The sequence below is a fragment of the Marmota monax genome, unplaced genomic scaffold, assembly GCF_021218885.2.
Source record: "Marmota monax isolate L192 unplaced genomic scaffold, Marmota_monax_Labrador192_F-V1.1 WCK01_AAM20220418_F8-fsc00033, whole genome shotgun sequence".
Lineage (NCBI taxonomy): Eukaryota > Metazoa > Chordata > Mammalia > Rodentia > Sciuridae > Marmota > Marmota monax.
Window position 1 is genome coordinate 1,033,157 of NW_026694282.1, and position 20,043 is coordinate 1,053,199.

General features: G+C 43.0%; 1 long non-coding RNA gene across 5 annotated transcripts in view; it reads left to right on the forward strand.

Moving 5' to 3' along the window:
- LOC124108757 (uncharacterized) overlaps window positions 1-20,043 on the forward strand; it is a 40,126-nt gene that overhangs the window by 14,710 nt on the left and 5,373 nt on the right. For 2 of the 5 annotated variants that reach the window (XR_009228860.1, XR_006856765.2), the window contains exon 2: window positions 18,843-18,999. This is a non-coding gene — a long non-coding RNA (uncharacterized LOC124108757). Of the gene's footprint in view, window positions 1-14,510; window positions 14,607-17,201; window positions 19,000-20,043 lie in introns of those variants that run through there. The other 3 variants (XR_006856767.1, XR_009228859.1, XR_006856768.1) reach the window with 3 other exon arrangements.

Consider the following 20,043-nt stretch of genomic DNA (forward strand, 5'->3'; position numbering starts at 1 on the left):
CTGAGGGGAGCTGTCCTGGGGCTTTGGCAACTGATCCAGACCATCTTGGCCTCTCCTAGGCAGCACTCCCTCCTAATGCTTTCAGTGGGGTTTTCCCTTTCAATCTGGCTTCGGTTCACTTTCACACTTATTCATTTAATTCTCCTAACAATCCTATAATATAAATACAGTATTGTCTGCATTGTACAAATGGGAAAAGTAGGGTACAAAAGGAGTTAATAACTCAGCCAAGGACAGTAGCTTGCAAGTGTCAGGGGCAACATTTGAACCTAGGCCATATAATTCCAGAGTCTTGGCTCTTGACTATGAATTATATGCAATCTTCTTTCAACCCTGCATGACCTCTCTCACCACCCCACCAACAGAACCCCTTTGCAGAACCTTAAAATGTCTCCTTCCTTTAGCCCCACCCCCCCACCTCTCTAACAGAGAGGCATAATTGTGGGCAACCTTAGCATAATTACACACACTAATGGCTGTTCAAGACATCACTAAGGATAAACACCTTAGCAGCCTTGGTCTAAGTCTTTGGAACTCTAAAGAGTGAAAACTCAGTGACCACCTCTTTCCTCACTCTCTATGCTATAAAATAATAGACAGATGGTTGTGCAATCATACAATGGAATGGTAGATAGTAAAGAAAGAACAATCTACTATTTAACATGTATATAGAAACATACAGATCTTACATGTATAGCTAGATATATTATCCCCCACCACTGTCCATATTAAGAAATGGAAAATTACTGCAATCCAGAAATCATTTCCCACTCTCTAACAATTACTATTCTACTATTCTTCCCAAAGATAACTACTATCTTGATTTCTAGAAATATCAACTTACATTGATTGCTTTTGAGCTTGTATATATCAAGAAGCATACAATATTTGCTGTTTTCTATCAGAATTATTTTGTTCAGCATTTCATGTGAGAGTCCTTCCTGTTATTGCTGAAAACCATGTATTTTTTCTTTCACATTATATATAAAATTCTATTGTATGCAACAATACAATATACCTATTCTATTTTTTTTTAAAGAGAGAGTGAGAGAGAGAGGGAGAGAGAGGGAGAGAAAGAGAGAAAATTTTAATATTTATTTTTTAGTATTTGGCAGACACAACATCTTTGTTTGTATGTGGTGCTGAGGATCCAACCCGGGCCGCACACATGCCAGGCGAGTGCGCTACCACTTGAGCCACATCCCCAGCCCAATATACCTATTCTATACCTGACAAACCCTGTGTTGTTTCCAGTTTGGTGTCAATATAAGTAATGATGGTATGAACATTCTTCTACATGTTTTCTGGTATACAAATGTATGCATTCTATGAATAGAATTTCTGGGTTATGAACTATGTTGATGGTAAGTTTTAGTAGATAATGCCAAATAGATTTCCAAAGTAATAGTCCTAATTTACACTCCCACCAGCAGTGTATGAATTTCAGCTGTTTCACATCTTCATCAAAACTTGGTATAATCAGTCCTTTATATTTCTGGTGCACAATAGTATCTCAATGTAGTTTTAATTTGCATTTAAAAGTAACTAATGAGATATCCTCTTTTGTAAATATTTGTCAAGTATTTTGCCCAATTTTACTTGGGCTCTTCTTTTTAAAATTGACTTGTGGGTGTTCTTCGTATGTTTTCGATATGAACTCTTTGCCAATTATATCTGTTGCACATCTCTCTTTCCACACTGGGGCTTGCAATTTTACTCTTTTTGGGGGGTTGGTGTTCAGAGAGTTAAGTCCAGGGGAACTTACCCACTGAAACCACATCTCTAAGCCTTTTTTTTTTTATTTTGAGACAGGTTTTTCCTAAGTTGCTCAGGGTCTCACTAAGTTGCTGAGGCTGGCTTTGAACTCATGAGTCTCCTACCTCAGCCTCTTGAGTTGCTGGGATTACAGGCATGTGCCACCACCCCTGGTACATTTTTGCTCTTTTAAGATTGTATTTTTGTGTTCTTTTAAATAGTTATTGAAGTATAATTAGCAGTTAATAAACTGCATGTGTAAAATAAAATTTGATAGATTTTGGCATATGTGTACACCCGTGAAACCATCACTACAGTCAATTTGGGCAATATTTCTATTAACTCCACAAGGGTCTCACTGAATTGCCCAGGTAAGCCTCCCCTGGCATTACAGGCTTGTGCCACTGCACGGGCTTTGTTACCAGTTTGCTGTTACTTTGCTGACAACCAACAGTGTTGAACAGCTTTCTGTGTGCTGTTTGCCATTTCAATGTCTTCCTTCATGAAGTGTCTGTTTAAGTGTATCTCTTCAGAATTGGTAATGATATTTATAGCTACCTAACACATTTGAAAGGATTTAGGACAATAATTTAAGTTCTGATGAATGCAAAATTCCAAGGCCATGTCACTACTTAGAATTGGAAAAAGCTACTTGCTGCTGATAGAATTCTTAATGTATTATAGATCTATGTGTTTATCAGATAAAGTGGTTCTCTAGTGAGTAAAAATAAATCATATTTTAACTTTAGGAGATATATATCAGCATACAATGATAACTTAAAAACAAAAGTTCATAAATTACTATTACCAATGTGTGGAAAACATAAGTAATCTTAATTAAATCCATTTATTCCTCTTGAGCTTTTACACTAGTCCAATTTTCCTAAGGATAATAGTTTGAATTCCAATTAAAGAGTTTTATATACTAGGGAAAGAACTATGGGTGACTGCTAGGAGGTTATGGCATCTAGTAGTGACTATAATATAAATATTTTTAAAAACTCAATTCTACGCAGCACCATAAAAATTCATTACTTTTAAGGCACATATGAAAATTTACTACAAATTTTCATGCAGTTGACAATGTTGCCTTAGTTTTAGAAATCTTTGTGCTTTAATAGGGCAAGGAATATGATTATTGTTTATATTTGTATACACACTATAAAAACAAACTCTTTTAAAATGACTTTTCTACACAATCCTCTCCAAAAAGGCAAATAATCTTCGTTGGGCCATTATAATCATCCACACAAATAGATCTATATGTACTAAAAAAAGTGACACATGTCAGACATTAGGAAAATTTAACATTAGACCAGCAAAATTCACTGATGGTTGCTTCAAACATCTTAAAATGTAATGAAAATAAGGGGTTATATGTACTGCAACATCAACCAAAACATCAGAACTCATTTGTCCACGTAAATGCGATGAATTGTTCTGATATTATTCCTCAATTTACTACATTTTACTATATATTTTTCACAACCCTTAATACAGAGAAAAATTGTATAGTAAGTACAAACTTGTCAAGTTTTTTCCCCTCACATAATTATGAAACAGTCTCAATTTCTATAAAAAATTAAAGTTTTATTTTGACATAAAAAAAAAATGAAGTGTCTGTTTAGACCTTTTGCCTGTTCTAAAATTTGTGTTGCTTTCTTATTGTTGAATTTTTTGTATGCTATGGCTACAAAACTTTCATCAGATATTTGATTTGCAATATTGTCTCCCAGTCTAGTTTTTGTTTTCAGTCATTTAAGAGTGTCTTTTGAAGAGCAGATTTCTAAAATTTTGATGAAGTCAAAATTATGGATTGTGCTTTTGATTTCTTATCGAAGAAATGTTGCTTAATCCAACACCACAAGTGGTTTTCTTTCTTTTTTCTTTTTGGAATTGTTATAGTATTATGTTTTGTATCAAAATCTATAATCCATTGTTGGATGTAGTGGCATACACCTGTAATCCCAGTGACTCAGGAAGCTGAGGCAGGAGGATTGAAAATTCAAGGCCAGCCTCACCAACTTAGCAAGGTCCTCAGCAATTTAGGAAGAACTTGTCTCAAAATAAAAGGGAGTGGAGATGTAGCTCAGTGATAAATTTCCCCTAGGTTCAATCCTCAGTCACAAGGAAAAAAAAATCAATAATGTATTTGGAGTTAAATCTATATTTAGTGTAAGATATAGACTGAAATTCATTGTTTTTCATGTGTTTATCCAATTGTTCCAGCACCATTCACTGAAAAGACCACCTTGTTCCTCAGGATTTACACCTTCATTAAAATTCAGTTGTCCATATGCATATGGGTCTACTTTACTGTGTTCTGTTGATGCTGACAACACACTTAGTTCCCATAGCATCATTATGATAAGTGTTGAAACCAGATAGTCTTAGTTCTCTAAATTTCTTCTTTTTCATTTTGTCTCTTGATGAACTCTTCTGGTGTTTTGTTTAGATTTTAACACGTTTTCTCCAAGAAACTGTGCTGATCAGGCAGACGCTCTCCAGCTTGTACGTGGAAACCGTGCCTGTGGTTGTCATTCCTTTAATCCCTAGGGCCTAACAATCATTTTTATTTAAAGTTTTTTTTTTGTTTTTTTTTTTTTTTTTTTTTTTTTTTAGTGCATGAACCTCAAAAGGAGTGGGATTGTGCTACTATCTGCCAAATGGTCATCAACCATTATGGTAACTGACAGCTGCTGAGAATCTGACCTTTTTGGAAAAAAGACTCTATAGTCTTTTCCCCTGAATGGAAGGAAGGGAACCTTCTATTTATAGGAATCCTGCAAGTTACAGGGCATGGTGCTACGTGTTTTACCTGTAGCAACTTATTTTATCTAAGATGCTCTAGAGCATGGACCAGCATTTTAGGCAGGGCAGCTTCCTGGGCGTGGATCTGTACAAAAAGCCCTTGCTTAACAGGGTTCCATACTGATTTAATGCTCTGCTGTCACCATGTTGAAGCTTTTGAAAGTTTTTAGCTTTTTTAAGAGTCTCATGCTCTACCGACTGAGCTAGCCGGGCGCCTAATTTTTTAGCTTTTTTAAAAAATGTTTGTTTTTTTTAATTATAAAAGAGACCCTGAGTTTTTAAACTAGGTCTTATGTAGCTTAGTTTAGATGTTTCTCAAACATCTAAAACTGTAAACATTATTTAGCACTCAAGCTGCACACAGAAGGTGGGTTCTATTTGGCCTAGAGATGAAGTTTTTCTAGACCCTACTCTAAGAAAACTCCTGCACATGCACAGCAGGTGACATAGAAAGATCCAGTAGAGTTGTTCATAAATGCTCCAAAGGAGAAACAACTAAAATTTCCCTCAACAGTATAAGGGAGAAGTACAGAGTAGTTTATTTATATAAAACATATGGCTGAAAGAAACAAAGTCACAAAAGAATACATGTAGTATTACTTTATTTATATAAGTTTCCAAAACAGTCATGTAGAAGTTCTGATGCCACAATTTAAAAAAATAAAAGCAAGCTAATATCATAAGAAAAATCATGGTAATTGTTACCTCTTGAAAGAGGGAAGTGATGTAGAGGGGCCTTCCAGGTCTTGGCAGCATTGCATTTCTTTATCTAAGTCATGATAACATTGGTGTTTGCTCTATATTTCTCCTATTATGCATTTTATGTACATTTCTCAGAAATGCACATCTCATTATTTTAAATTTCAAGTTTCCAATTTGTAAACCTGAGTTGGCATTTGGAGTCTCATTGGGGTGGGAGAAGACAAAATGTCCAGGCCACAAGATTCCAACTTCTTTAAGCTCCTCTGATGTCATTTTGAAGAACTTCAGCATCCATCTGTGCACCTCTGCTTCATATTTCTCAAGAAGGGTCTTGGCTTTTATATTCAACTGTTTTTCTTTTCAGTTTACTTTTGCCTTTAGACACTGCCAAATTCTCTCAAGGTCAAATTCACATTATTATGAGTTCCATTGTCTTGAAGCCTTTCTTGTTTGTGAATTCTATTTTTGTTAATTGCAAAATATAATTATAAAAAATTCAATCATATTGCACTAGACAGTGGACGTGTGTACTGACCACTTTCCCTTTATCCTTTTGCTCCTCAGTTTTTATTCTCCTTAATATTTCTATCTTCTGACTCTGTGTGTATGGCTGTGTATTGACATTAATCTGGACAGGGCTAAACTGAAAGGAAATGTGTATTCCAGGTTGGAAAGAAAATAAATTTTATAGTATAACAACCAGAGTTGGAACCTCCACTCCTATTGGCTATGTGTTTGCAGCCATGATCTAACCACTCAGCTGTTTTCTTTCATGAATAGAAGCAGAACTAATAATGACTATTGGAGAGAGTCATTGTGGGGATTCCATATATAAAGGTTATACAAGAAAACTAGTGACATGTACCTAGCTCAGCACCTGGAGCTACTGTGTGACTTGTGGTAGGCACATAGTAAATCTGAATTTTCTTTTCTTTCATCCTTCCTTCCTTATTTCTTCCATTCTCCTTCTCCTTTCCTCCCTTCTTCTTTCTTTCTTCTGGATCATTTGCAAGAGTTTTCTGTCTACTCTCATCAACCCTATTCAACCAAGCAAGCAATTGCCTAAAAAGAGAAAAGGCTAGTAAGTAGGTTGTGAATGGGAAAAAATTATAGGTGGGAAGACCCTTCTTATGAGTCTGGCAAAAGAGGACCTATTACATTTTTCCCTTTATTTAGTCATCTTTCTTTATATTTTTCATTTCCCCTTGAACTGAAGTCTGTTTCAGACCCAGATATTCAAGGACCACAGCGAGGTTCCCTGTCAGAATCTATAGAGCACCTAGGTGAACTACAGTATGATTTTAGGAATAAAATTATTTTCTTGAAAACTCCTTGGAACCCTGTCTGGCATATTGTAAGCATTCAATAAATGTTGGATGTCATTACCATTACTGTTGTTGCTATGATGATCATTGTTGTTCAGGACAGCATCCCAATGCCAGCAACAGGAGCTGTAAGGCTACCAGCTGCCTCATTTGCCAAATGCTCACCAAGGTACAGGCTGAAGAGGGGGGTTTCTTTTAGTGTTTCCCTGTCCCTCCCATCCCCCCACCATCATTTTCTTCCCTGAACATTTCATTCTGCCTTTTCCAGAACAAACATCATTATAATCACTTCTTGTTCACATCTCTGATATCCCCATGGCTCGTGCTGCTCTTGCTGGTAGAAGCAACACCTCTGAATTTACTACCATCTGCAAATATCATTAGCTATTGTTTATTCCCTCTCCCACACTATTAATGAAGATGTTAATTAAGACCAGAACTAACACTGACCCCAGCAGCAATCCACTAGACATTTATCCAACTGGATCAACTTCTGTTAGTCATTACCCACAGCTCATAGACATTACCACCACTCCATTCTCTTCATCTGCTAATTTGGAAGAGACTTGGGGAGAAAATTAAGGGAGCCCAGGATTATTTAAAAATTAACACTCTGATACTTAGGGTTTTTGGAAAGGGATTTGGTGGAACATCAGAAGAGCGGTTGTCAGTAGTATGCATGAATGAGTAAACCAGCCTCCAAAAGTATTTGGTAATTGCCTGGCTAAGCTTATGGTTTTCTGGGAATTTAGCAATACACAGGAAAGCTAGAGTATACCAGTACAAACCATAGAGCTTCCAGACCAGCCATTTCTTTTTACAGATGATTAGACAGAGGCCCACAGAGGTGAAATGATGTGTCAAAAGTCACCTCCCTAGTTAGTGATAGCACCTGAATAGTAACTGGACACTCTAAATTTCCATTCCCATGCTCTGTAAGAATCTAGAAACAAAGTCAACTGGCTTCACAGAGGTTCCATTCTGACATCTACACAGCAGGATTTGCCTACTAAATCCTAAACTTCTGGAACATGTTGCTCACCAACTCCATTTCTTTGTCTCCAGCAAACTATGATGGAGGTCATTCCATCCTCAGTAACGGAACAGGCATTGTACACCATGATGCACTGTCCTCTTGACCTACAAATTACTGGTTCCAACCAGAGCTAAACATTAGAATCACCCAAGGGAGCTTTAAAAAAATACCGAAGCCCAAACCACACCCCCAGAGATTCTGATTTAATTGGATTGAGGAGAGGCCCAGGCACTGGTAATTTTTTAAAGTTCCCCAGGTAATTCTAATGTGCAGCTAGGGTTGAGCACCTCCTCAGAAGATAAAGTGTTTTTCTAAAGACTCCTAAATGGAAAGGTTTCTTGTTCTATAGAAAAGATCAGTACAGAACCACTGTAACTTAGCAATTATAAGAAACCTTTCTCTTGAGCAGGAAACTGACTGCTCCTTGATACTTTTCCTTGTGCAGAATACAAATTACATTACCGGTTCAAAACAATGTGGTTTGGAATCTATTGATCTGGCAATGGTGTTTATTTAGATCTGGCTTTTTTTTTTCCTTTGCAAACTTCAACTTTAGCTCTGAAAGCAAGAGTGCCAGCTTAAGAATAGTGCCACCTCTCAGGTTACTGCCTTACTGTAAAAATTGGCCTACTAGAAGCAAAGTCAAGCAAAGAACAAGGCACTCACCAGTGTTTGGGGGAACAGTTCTTATTTAGACATTAATACCCACTGCACCTATTGCAAATGCCTTCAGTAGGTGAAGAATGTAGGTCAAAGACAAAATAAGAAAACAATCTCAGGCTTCTTCCTGGACAAGAAAGAACCCCAAAAGGATAAGGCACAAAGCTTTGAAAGGCTTTAGAAGGTACTAATCTTCTGCCTTCACATTTTGTGGTTTTTTGCATTTCACAGAAACAGCTCTAAATAGCTAAATGCCCACTAGCATTCACCCCTGTGAGAGCTGGAGAATTAAGAGTGCCCATATTTGGTTGTACAGGTTACAGGTTGTTCACTGTCCAAGGGCATCTGGTGAATGGCAACTGAAATCTATACTAAGAAGTGCTTCCAGGGAAGACATAAAGCTCTATCTGTAGTTTACAGAAAGGTGGCACCTGGACATTAGAATGCCTAAGAGGGAGAAAGAAAAAAACAGATTTCTACATCCATGTCATAAGTAGCAGAGAGCTTTAATAAAAACAAAGAAGCAGAGAGAAGAGCAAGGTGATCAGTGGTATTGGGAAGGGAGGTGAGAGACTGGACACCTTTCCAACATCTGCTGCAAGATCATGTCTCTCAAGGGTTGTTAAGACTATGATAAAACAGGAAAATAGCACAGGAAGCCAGGGAAGTGTGGAAATGGGAGCATTTGCCGAACAGACAATAAGACCAGTGGAAAAAGGAAGTCGGAGGTGGGAATTTTTTCTGTGTCCATTCTCTGAAACTGGGGGGCCAGCCATGGCTCACAGCCTTGTTCAGTTTCAGGTTCAACTTCTGTGGAAGACAAAGAAAGAGAAAGAATCCCAGCAACAGTCAGGCCAGGCTAGGCGCCCCACCAGTGAGTGCTTCCAGATGCACTGATGCATAGTCCCAGAACACTGCTCCAGAAGCACTGCTCAGCAAGACAGTGACTCCTCCCGGAGGGGGGGGGGAGAAATCAGTCATTTTGACAAGGTCAAAATACCAAGAAAACAGCATTCCCAATTGGGCAGTTATGGGTCAGGACCAGAGTTCATTAGAACATATTCTCTTCTGCTTCTCCCTTCTTAGGCTTTTTGGTCATGGGCAATGTTTAATACCTTCCCAAGAACAGAACCCTGAGGAGGCAAAAGTATGTAAATAGTTGAGACTGGATAAGGGTCTTCTTCTTTAATTTTTGAAAAGAAAGAGCCTAGAGGAGGGAGTGGACTAATGGAGTCGAATGATCCAGTCTAAGAACAAATGATCTCAGGTGGCATTTGAGCGTACAATGAATGGATTCATGTACAGTTTGTAATGTTCCAATACCAGAACTCAGAGAGCAACAAAGTTTTCCTTAGGATCTGAAAACTGGGGCAATTTAGAAGATTCCCCCCTTTGCTTGTACTTCTGGAAAACTCAGACAAGAAGCCAGTGAAGTGAGAAGGGAGAAAGGAAAGAAGGAAAAAATGAAAGGAGAGCCGGAAGAGGGGAAGAGAACACGTTGATTCGGGTATGCAATGCCACTTCATTTTTAGAAAAACAGTTCAAGGGAGGGTGAGCAGCCTGCCCACAGTTGCCTAGCCAGTGAGCAGTTGGTTATTTTCAAAACATGGATGCCTGATTTCAAAACCCCTCACTCTTATTCTGATGAGTTACTTTCACCAACTAAATATACATACACATATCCATGCATATATACATGTGCATATATATAATTTAAAGCAATGTGTGTGTGTGTGTGTGTGTGTTTTAGTGAGATTGAACCCAGGGCCTTGTACATGCTAAGCATGCACTTTACCACTGAGCTACCCCCAGCCCCATATGTGTGCTTTATAACATCCATGTTTCTTAATACTGCCCTTATCACTAAGCAACCAAACAATGAGAGTAAATTTCCTATTTCTGTTTTTCTACTGTTCTCAAGCTAAATGTTTTCTCTCCCTCAGGGTTACCCCTTATGTATTTATGTCTGTATATTATTGAAGAAAGATGGAAAAAAGGGGCAAGTCTAAGGGAAATAATTGGTACTGGTTTTGTTGCCTACTGTGCGTGGTTTGTATGTGTGTGTGGTGGTGGTGGGGAGTGTCACCATTTTGCCAAATCTGTACCACATGACTGGGAATTTGCAGATCTGCTTTAGAGAAACAGTTTAGTCTTGTTTTTCCCCACAATCTCCTGAAAGTTGAAATTTCCCTCTTTACTCCACAACCAAAGTTCATTAAAATATACTCTTTTCTGGTCCTTGGAGAAGGTTCTTTTCAAGTGGCCATCCTATACTATTAAGAGGAAATAGGACCTCTCCCCCATTACCAGGAGCACCTACTTCCCATTCGTGTCTCAGGAAATGGCTGGAGGCTTGGGGTGGAAATACTTGTGACTGAGGCTGCAGCTTCTCTCCCCAAGGGCCAGCAGGGCTCACCCCTGCTGCCTGGTGTAGGAGGGACACAGATGCCTCAGGAGGAATGCTGTCACAAAAGGGCTTATTTGAAAAAAAGTGTGAAAGGGATGAGGCTGTTGGCAGGGACGCTAGTTCCACACTACAGCCTCTGTTGACTGCAGTCTCCATGTATGGATTCTTTCCCTTCTCCACTTCTCACTTTCCAAGGCTTTATATTCATTCTATAAAGAAAACAATCTCCTAGCAAAGATGTTTTTGGTATTTTATTAAAGTTTGGTGGGGAGGAGGGAAGAGGGGGAAAGAAGGCTGGATTTGGGAGCAAGGGGGAGGGGACTGACTGCAAGGGAGAGAGGAAGAGAGAGTGAGAGAAAGAGAAGGCAGGCATGCATGAGAGTCCCAAGCAATGCCAAGAAGCAAAGAAAGGGCTGCTTGGGGACAGGGGGGAAAAGTGTGCCAGAAGCTTTATAGAAAAGGAGCAAAGAGCTGAACAGGAGGCATGGTTTAACACTGAAGTGCAAATAGACTTCAGGATCCTCCTGGCAAAGGCTGCTGCAAATAAAATACAAAATAGGCCACCGTAACCACTTAGGGAAACACAGTTCTGAGAAAACACCGCAGAAAGGGCCTAACAGGTAGGTACGTAGGTAGGTAGGTGCCATGATATGCTCATATGCTGGGGTGGGAGAAGAGGAGAGAGAGAAGAACATAAAGGTGTCTGAGACAGAGAGCCACATCAAGTGAAAGCAAAAAACAGAACAGACACACACACACACACACTGCCAGACCCCAAGAGAGACACACAGAGAGAGTCACACAGAGAAAAACAGAAAGGGCTGTGAGAGGGGGTTGATGGGGTGGTGGGGTGAGAGAGAAAGTCTCTAGCCAAATGCGGGGAAACTTGGCAGGTGGACAGAAGCAGCCGGCAGGGCAGTAACTGCACTTGCTGTGTCTAGGCTATTGTTGTCTCCAAGGGGGGGGGGGTAGGGGGAGTTGTTTGTTTGTTTTGTTGTTTGGCCTCTTTGTCTCTTTTGTTCCAAGCAGTTAGTTTGCTTCTTTCCCAGACTCTGGGCTGATGGAAAACCTTTATGGATTTTTCTTAAAGGGACAGGATTAACTAGTTCACCAGTATTCTCCATTTCTCAGTCCTAACCAGTTCCTGCCTAAATGACTTTTATTTTTAAAAGGGATTTTGTTAAGCACAGAGAGTCAGTGTTTATGCTTGTGTTTGTGCCTGATTAATAAGAATAAACTGGTCAGTTTCACCCTCCCCACTAAAACTTCTCCTGGAGAATTGCTAAGACCTTGGGGGTGGAGGGCGGGGGGACTGAAGCAAAAACACACAAAGGCAAATGAAGAACATACATACATAAAAAATTGCAAACACACATTGCTCCCTTAAAAATAAAATTAGGAATGAAGGTTAGAAATACACACTTCAGGCTTTAAATAATCAGAATTGGGGCTTCAATTGAAGGAAGAAGGGTGATAGGGTCACTCCTCCCACAACCCACCTCTGGCCTCACAGACCAGTTTCCTCCCCCCTGACCCATCTTAACAGGATGAACAGCTCAGCTCAAGGGGTTCTGGGAGCCTCTCTTAGGTCACTCTCCTGGGCTTGGGTTCCCTGGGGAAACTGACCACTAACACACTCAGGCAGCTAGGAGGCCCTTATTGAAGGGCACAGAGTCACTAAGCTAAATAGGAGCACTACTTTTAAAGGAAAGGTAGGGAAAGGGGGCATCCTGCAAACCTTTGACTTTTGTTTCCACCAAGAATCCCAGCTTCCTGTGTTTGCAGTAACTTGAACACATTTTGGTATAAGGAGGATAGCTTCTAAGAGAAATAAAAATTTAACAGCCCTGCCCCTCAATGTCTTTCTTCTTGATTTTCAATTCCTCTTCAGCCCCTCCCTTGAGAAGTACAGCAGCTACTCCTGCCTTAAAGCCTACCAATGAATTCTGGGGTCCTAGAGATTAAATATAAATAAATACAATCAAAGGGGTTGTGTCTATATGCAGAGTACAATGGGATAGAGATGGGAAGGAGGGCTGTTCCTTTGTGGATGAAACTCTACATTGGAAGCATCAGAGCCCAAGCTTCTGCTCTTGAAGGGAGGCTGCTGCAGCTTGAGGGTTGGATGTTGGCTGAGGGTTAGGGGTCTGTTCTGCTTCACCGAGGACTTTGGGTCTTGAAAGACAATTCTGCCCAAAGTTTAGAGCTGGGGGTGGTGACATAAAATATTAAGAAGGGAAGCTGCTTACACTTACAATTTTATCTGCCTCTTCACCTTATTTTTCTCCTCGCACACAATTTCCACTCAAAATGGCCCTTTCAATGACAGCATAGAGGTCCCCTGGTTGTTGCTGCACGGTTTTGCTTCTGGTGGGGTATCATTACGTGGGGACTGGAAATCTCCTACTTTTTCAGGTGCCCCTTTGCAGGGCTTTCTCTGATAGGCCGTGGTGACAATGTGGGTCAACAGTAGAAATGAGTTTGGAGGTGGGAGGCCTCGCCTGCCGGGGTCGGGGGACGAGGATTTCCGACCTTGGTTCCCAGGCGGTCCAGCCTCAATCTGGCCTGTGCAAAGCACTGCTGGACAGAGGGACCGTGACTGGAGCGCTCTGAGCTCGTGGGGCATGTGTTTGACCACAGCCGAAGCTACGGACTATGATGGGGGCTGGCAAAGATCTCCCGCGATGCTCTTGAACGAGAGGATTTGTAGACATGTTTGTTGTTCGTAAACGTTTAATTTGAAGGAAATAACTAACACCTCCCACCCCCTACACCTTGAACTAAATACAAAATTTATTATGATTTGGGAGACACTGGCTTATCCCTGCGAAACTCGCGTGCCCTCAAGACGTCGCTCTCTGCAGGCAACGTCTGCGATTGACAACGGGAACCTCCTGTCACGTGGAAGAATCAAGGCTAAGCGGGGGCCATGACCTTGACTGCGTCAAGTTCAATTTCATGCCCAACCAAGTGGAGTTTGGAGAAGGCTGCCCGGCGTCGAAACGTCCAGGAGTCCAAGCCAAGAGGTCCTGGGCAAATTTCGTTTCTGTCGCTCCCCCTACTTCCCGCACGTGTCCCGCAGCGCGCAAATAGGTCCAGTTCTCCAAAATGTTCCCTTTGGCTTGTTGATTTTAAAGTTGAAAGCCCGGTGTAGTAAATTTGGACACAAAATCTCAAATCTTTTTAATCCTAGGCAAAATTAAAACATAATATTGGCCAAAGTTAACCAACTTGAGGTGCTTTCTGTGGTCTCCTGGCCATGCTTTGGAACATCCAATTCTCTCTGGGGAAAGACTTCAGGAAGATGTTAGAATTGGGTCTCCTCTCCACTACCACCTATTTTTGTCTCCTAAACATCTTCCCAAATCCGCAACATCTATAGTTCCTGGTGGTGGTGGTGGTGTGTGTGTGTGTGTGTACGCACGCGCGCGCTTGAGGTGGGGGGTGGGTAGCACAGGAGACTTGCCTTGAGCTCTTACACGAATTATGGTCACACTAGGACGTAGGATCTCCCAGGAGACGAAACCAGTCCAGGGGAAATCGCTGCCAGGGAGCCCCTGGTACCCATTCAGGAGGCAGCCCGCCCTGCGCGAAGGGTGCCTCTCTCCAGCCCCATGCCGAGGACCTGGAAGGCAGGCGGGTGCTCAAGGCTTGGGCAGGGTGGGGACCTTTTAAGATACATATAAATAAAATACACAAACTAGGTATGTATATGTGTGTGCATATATGTATGTAACATATACATGAACAAAACTAAACTACAAACCCGCAAGTCCCCACTGAAAACAAGGTGGGGGAGGAGGGGGCGGGAACGGTCAAGGCGCAGACATTGAGGGATGCGAAACGAACTCTGTGCCCTGCACAGTCGGTGCCTTCGGGGGCTCCACCGCTGCGTGCTCCCACCCGAAAGGTTTGGACTCACAGGGGAAGGCGAGGGGGGAGTGGGAGAAAAGGAAGATAGGTGGAGGGGGAAGGGGGTGCTCTTTTCCTCCTCCTGCCAGCGCCAGCTGGGGCGAACTTGAGGTGGCAAACGCTAGTAAACTTTTCTTTAGAAAGTTTAGGTAGCGTGGTTAGTGACAGAGGCTCAGAGGTAGCAAGTAATGCCGAAGTACGCTTGAGTGGGAGATTGAGAGATTGCAGTGTCTCAAGTCCCGAAGCGTCTGAAGATTCAAGGCTCGCAGGTCAGGTTTGCCTACGGCCCCAGAAGCTCTGGGGCATCGGAGACCGTGGGGAGTCCTTAGGAGACTGGCTAGACAGGGCTAGGAGTTCCACGGTTTAAGTCGGTATGGAAGGCACTACCAGGAGACGACTCAGAGCAGTAGCGGGAGAGGCTTGTCTGCCCAGGCGGTATTAGATCCAAACGCCGAGGGGCCCAGTCCCCCACATTCCCCCGCCCAGTGAAGGTTGCGTGCTCCAGGGAGCTTTGGGCAGACGCGCGGGGTTTCGCGTCGCGCGCCGGTTCTCTGAAAACCACGTGCGTCCACGGCCCTAGGCGAAGCCGTTGGGGAAAGCGCCCCCGCAGGGAAGGGGGGCCACGCAGCCAAGACTTGTTTTTTGCAGTGCCCCAGCTTGCGCGCATCCATGCTCCGGGCAGAACAAAGTGGCCCAACCCAACTTCTCCACCCTGCGCCCTGGGAAGGAAACGTGGTGCGCCCGCTGGAGCGCGAGGCCGCAGCAGCCGGTTCCACACAAGGCCTGGCCTGGCATTCTGCTGTTCTTCATTGTGTACTAAGGGAATGCATAATTTAATTATCTCCTCCAAGTGCAACGCACCCTTTTCCTCTTTTGCTTTGGAGCCTAGGATATTTCGAAGGGGAAGCTTCTAAAAACTACCTATCCTTCTAAAGCCGAGTTGGGTTCTGTAGTAACTACTGGGGGAGGGGGGGGGATACCAAATCGGCGATGAGTTTACAGCCTGCAGCCATTTATTTAGGCTCGGTGAGCGCCATTCCAAACCAAGCAGCTCGCGCTATTTTGGGAGAAGTTGGGGAATGGAGAGAAAACAAGGTTATTTAAAGTGACTCCCAGAACGCGACTTTTATTCCAGGACTCCTAAGTGTCTGCGTCTCGGCTTCAGGTTAGAGCGACCCAGGCGGCCCAGGTTTTGATATTTATACCAGGCCAGCTCCCGGGTGAAACTACCTGTTGGGAGACTCTGCCGCTTAAACCTTCGACCCTCCTCCCCCCTGCGCAATCCTGGCAGCAGTGGGACGGCTTTAAGGGTGGAAAGAGAAGGGGGAGAGCAGAGGAGCCAGAGCGGCGGAGAAAGTCAGCTGCGCTTGTCAGTGCCCCGCAAGCTGTGCCCGCGCCTCTGCTCCTTCTTCAGGAACTAAAAACAGCCCCCCACACTCTGTTCTCTGCCCCTGCCTGCAGGGATGGGCCGAAACGGCACGATTCTCTAAGTTCGGAAACCACGAAGCGGTGTTGTTGATGCTTGCGCCTCATTGCGTGTCTAACTTTAAAAAACAAAAAAGCCTCCTGGCGGCTTTCTTGACTCCCGCCCCCACCTACCACTCCAACACCCAGCACTTTTCCCTGTGCCGAAATTCACTTTACTACTTTTTTTTTTTTTGAAATTCGGAGAACTCCGCCGACGCTTGGACGCGCTGCAACGCAGGGGCTGTCTGAAGCTGCTGCGCGAGTGACTTGAGGGAAATCACTGTTCTTGCGCGCAAACGGATCTCCGTATTTTTTAAAAAAAAAAACACTTGGATAAGGGAGCGCAGCTAGCAAGGACAATTTGAACAGTGTGTCTACCCTGTTGTGAGAAATTTTGGAAGCTAGGGGAGGGGGTTGGTGTTTCACACGAACCTGTGGAAAGGACAATTCGTACTGGGCCTTGGGTCTGGAAGTTCCATTTGAGAAGCGCAAAGCCCGGGTCTGGCGCGCGTTTAACAACCTTCTTACTAGCAAACTCTCCCCTAGAGCCCGCACAACATTAAATTCGGGGGTTTGGAGGCGCAGACTGGACAGGCTTACCCAGGCGCCCAAGGCACTCGGCGTTGTGTCTTTTTTGAAGGTTTCTGTATTTTGATAGTGAACCTTACTCCATACTGGGAGCAGCGAAATTTCGGAGAGGCTCTACCGCGGACCCCGTTTGAGATCCAAGAGAACGGGGAGGCTTTTTCTGGGGAACAGCGGCACTTTCTTAGGGCATGCACTCATATCTTTCACGGTCACAAAGTACCCGACTGAAAACGAAATGGTGACAAATATTAGGAAGCTACGGGGAACGAGGGGGTAAGTCTAGTCTTGTTAAGGGTAGTCGTTTTAACAGCAAAGACCGCGGGGCTACGCGGAAAAAACGAGAATTTATTAGTGAGGCTTTATTACGCCAGGAAGAGGGTTGAGACTTCGAGTTAAAAGACCGCTCAGAACGCTTCCCGCGCCGCAATCCCCACACTCCCTTTTAAAAAAATCATCTTGGCAGTATTAGCCTATTCGGCCCTTTAGTCACACCCTTATTCCTAGTCCTTAGTGGCATTTCCCTGTGTATCTCCTTCAGGTGCCCAGCCTTTGAGTTGCCTGGGACCTCTCGGCGTCTGGAAAAACTGGTGCAAACTTGCTCTTCGCCAAGCGTGCACCGAAGAGTGGGCTCTCCCCAGGCGGGTGTCTCTGCGGCCCCGGCGACCTTCCCGGGCCTGGGAAACCCGGCGTATTTTCCAGCACTCAGCCTCGGAGCTCCTGCTTTATTTCAGTTCAATCCCAAGGGCACGGAACCAAGGATGATAAACAATGCTGTTTATTAGAGATACAAACGGTCGCAGCAAAGAACCACGTAGAGTAATCAAGTACAGAGGCATTTTAACAAATGATCTGATATTCAGCACGGCCTCTGAAAATGACTTGTACAAAGGAGGACAGGTCTCTAAAAATACAGAATTTCACAAAATGCAGGTTTTGTCAAAATATGATGGTTGGAGCTGTTTTTGTTTGGTTTTGCCTCAGAAGTCTGGCAGAGTTGTTGCTACCTGTCCATGCCTCGATGCAAACCGCCCCTTCCCGTCCAACACTTTACATTGCAAGGCCTCGTTAAAAAAATAAAAGAAAGAAAGACAAGAAAATAAAAAGAAAAAAAGAGAAAAAATATATATAGACGTGAAGGATCTTCCAGGTGTGGTGTACTCTGATACCGTTATCCCAGATCTCTCAAGAAGTGAAAACACTACTTACCCTTTAGGGAGTGACAACACGAACTTTAGGAGGAGATGCAATTATAACAGGCACGGCCTGATAATGCAGAGTTATGAAAAATCACACCCCCTTTTTAAAAATGTAAACGCAGATACCATCTGGGTGTTGACCATGAAAGTGGGGGTTAGGGATTCCTGTTGGGTGCTGGTATAACCGATTTATGCTCTACCCGATGGTCTTGGGAAAGGGCTTCCCATCTGCTCTAAACGCCCGCCTTACAATGTCAAAAATCTTCCTGCCTGCAAATATTGGCAAGAAGCTGCTATGACAGTCGGTGCTGCTTTAAATAGGAAGGATACCGCCGGGGGAAAAAGAAAGTCGCGACCTTCCTACCCACCATTCTACCTGCCTCCAGTCCTCAAAAGGCAAAGGAGTTCTAGCAAAGGAGACTCTGAGGAAGATCTGCCTTCTGAGCAGTGTGGGAAAGAATCAGCTGTGTTTAGGAACAAATCTCTGATTTTCAAGAGCTAGAGTGTACCCAAACTGGTCTCTCCAAATCAGCTGCTAAGGGGGTTAGAATCTGAAGTTTGCACCACCTGTGTGGGTTCACTGCACGTTGTTGTTGTTCAGATAAAGTGAATTGTTGCAAGAAACTTTAGAAGTGCTTTAGCTCAATTCTTGTGCACAGTAGGTTCTTTTTAGTTTTTTTTTTTTTTTTTTTTTTCCAAAACCCATTTATCCAAAAGACCGCTCATGGATCCTGGATCTGCTTAGGGAGGGCCTGATGTCAGATCTGTAACTCATGCAGAATTCTCATCCTAGGGAACTGGATTGGGGCTAGCTTTAGTTTGGTCAGGGATCCCCATCCCTTTTTGCTCAGCAAGGTCATCTCTCTCAGCTGGAAATGGTGGCAGTGCCAACTGCACCCAAGGAACAACCAAAACTTTCTTTTCCCACCCCCTGCCCTAAGCTGACAATCTTACACTGTGTTCACACATTATTCTTTCCCTAGCTTTCTGTACTTAGACCCAGCTCAGCTGTCTCTGGCCCTTTTGGCCCATCCTAGATGACAACTTCTCTTGGGAAAGTTTCTGCCTGATGAGCTCAAGTTTGAGAGACCTCCTTTTGAAAATACTGAATTGTAGAAGGCACCTCGGGGGTTTTTGGTGGTAAGCATGTTGTCTGCTTTTCAAATCAATTGGCCTGTGTCTTGTCATTTTATAGATGAAGAAACTAAGGGTTTGGGAAAAGATTTAAATTATTCAAGGGCATGCAGGGAGCTGAGAGCAGGGTCTGCAGCAGCCCTGTGTCTCTTGACTTGAAGTCCACTTGCTCAATTTTTAGGAAGGTGCAATCACTAACAATAGACTACTGTTTAGTGAGCATCAACTGTGTGCCAGAGCACGTGCCATGTCAGATATGTTACATAAGTCATCCTCACAGCAATTCTGGGGGAGCCCCATTAGCCCCAACACAAATTTTAAAATAAACTTAAAAAAGGAATACATGCACAAGTTAAAATACTTCAAAAAATATGGAAGAGCATAAAATGAAAGTAAAAGTCTCCCACTCCACTCCCTCTCCCAGGATGACATTTATACTTTTCATTTCGGTGGCTGTCTGTGTATCTCATAGATGTTATCATCATTTTATGAGCAAGTAGAGGAAGGTTCACAATTAAGCTAAGAAGCCATGGCTACCTGTCTCCAGGCTCAGCACTGTCAATTACTCTACATTAGTTAAGGTGAATTCGGAGAAAAGAAATGAGTTGCACCATAGATAAAAAAGGCAGGTCAGCTCAGAATTGACATTACCTCTCCTTTTCTTTCCTGCCCAATTGAGGATCCCACTAATACTACATTTTTACCAGAAACTGAAAGCATAGACTCCTTTTGTGCATAGAACCATTTGTGAGGATGTGTTGCTTCCAGGTCTTGGTGTCATTGGACATGTAGCCCTCCACCATGCCCTGTTACCAGGATCCCAGTATTGCCTCTACCCTGTACTAGGTCTGGGACTGGGACATGCCTCTTAAGCTTTGGATTTCCCTGCCTCTTCTCAGCATTGTTGGGGGATTGCAATGAAAGACAGGGAGAGGACTGTGTAAATGTGAAGTCTCTATGTAAATATAGCAGCTGCTTTCCAAAGGCCTCTACAGGACCCTGTGGCCCTTCAGTTCAGACAGTGGAGTTTAAGGTTCTTTGCAAAATGGT